The sequence below is a fragment of the Apium graveolens genome, chromosome 3 (genome assembly GCF_009905375.1).
Source record: "Apium graveolens cultivar Ventura chromosome 3, ASM990537v1, whole genome shotgun sequence".
In the NCBI taxonomy this organism is placed as follows: Eukaryota; Viridiplantae; Streptophyta; class Magnoliopsida; order Apiales; family Apiaceae; genus Apium; species Apium graveolens.
Window position 1 is genome coordinate 84,213,423 of NC_133649.1, and position 1,348 is coordinate 84,214,770.

The 1,348-nt window shown below is 40.4% G+C and overlaps 1 non-coding gene across 1 annotated transcript; it reads left to right on the forward strand.

Moving 5' to 3' along the window:
• The first annotated feature begins 769 nt into the window (after window positions 1-769).
• Window positions 770-876, forward strand: LOC141716267 (small nucleolar RNA R71). The gene has a single exon (XR_012572982.1). It is a non-coding gene; the product is annotated as a small nucleolar RNA R71 (small nucleolar RNA).
• The last annotated feature ends 472 nt before the right edge of the window (window positions 877-1,348 follow it).

The window sequence follows — 1,348 nt, forward strand, 5'->3', positions numbered from 1 at the left end:
CAACGTAATTGCCTTAACCTGCTTTTTTACTTCCTTCTTGCCTGGAAATTCTGTGTCACTAGGAATTGTATCATGTTGTCGATTCAACAAAGTATTGGAAATCTGCCAAATTTGATTATCCAAAGTCTTGATAGAAACTGCTTGGCTCTTGCACATGAGCCTCAACTCCTCTAATTCAGATTTTTCATTAGATTGACTTGTACTTCCATGCGGTAGTTGCTGAAGTTGGAGTTGTTGTCTTGGTGCATATTGCTGTTGTTGAAAACCAGGAGGGTTAAATTATTTTATTATATACTGCTGATAAGGCTGTTGCACCGCATTCTGATTATTGCTCCTACTAGGATGATTGCGGTTATTGGGATGATAAGTGGATGGAACTGGTTGTTGTGACCTCTGAAATTTGCTCATGAACTAAGTTGATTCACTAGAAATAACACACTGCTCCGTCTCATACGCACCAGCATAAAACTCATAAACACTTGTGATCTGATTAACTCCATAATTGGCCAAAGAATCCACCTTCATCGTCAAAGCCTTAAGCTGAGCAGCTATAACAGTAGCTATATCCACCTCCAGAATTTCTGCTACCTTGCCTTGAGGTAGTCTCTGAGTTGGATTCTGGTATTCATTAGCAGCCATTAGTTCAATCAACTCATAAGCTTCATCATATCTTTTAGCCCATACAGCTCTACCTGATGCTGCGTCGAGCATGGGTCTATATCGTGCTCCCAAGCCATTATAAAAGCAGTTGATAATCATCCAGTCAGGAATCCCATGATGAGGACACTTCCTAATCATCTCCTTATAACGCTCCCAAGCATCACATAAAGACTCTCTCAATTGCTGCTTAAATTGAGTAAGAACATTTCTGATTGCAAGCTGTCTTTGCCATAGGGAAGAATTTAGTAAGAAACTTTTGAGCCAGATCTTCCCAAGTTGTGATAGAACCAGCTGGTAGAGAGTATAACCAGCTCTTAGCCTTGTCCCTCAGAGAGAATGGGAAAAGCCTCAGCTTAACAGCATCCTCAGAAACACCATCGAACTTGAAGGTGTCGTAGATCTCGATGAAATCCCTAATGTGAGTATTGGGACCTTCCGTTAGAGAACCCCCAAACTGGACTGAATTCTGCACCATCTGAATCGTGCTAGATTTGATTTCAAAAGTATTAGTCGCGATGGCTGGTTTGACAATGCTAGACTAAATGCCATTAATCTTTGGTTGAGAAAAATCCATCAAAGCTTTCAGATTTGCTATTGGTTCTCCTATTACAATGATCGTTTCTTCTTCAACTTTCTCCTCAACAAAGACTTCTTCTTCAACTACTTCAACTTCTTCCTCCGCTTTATC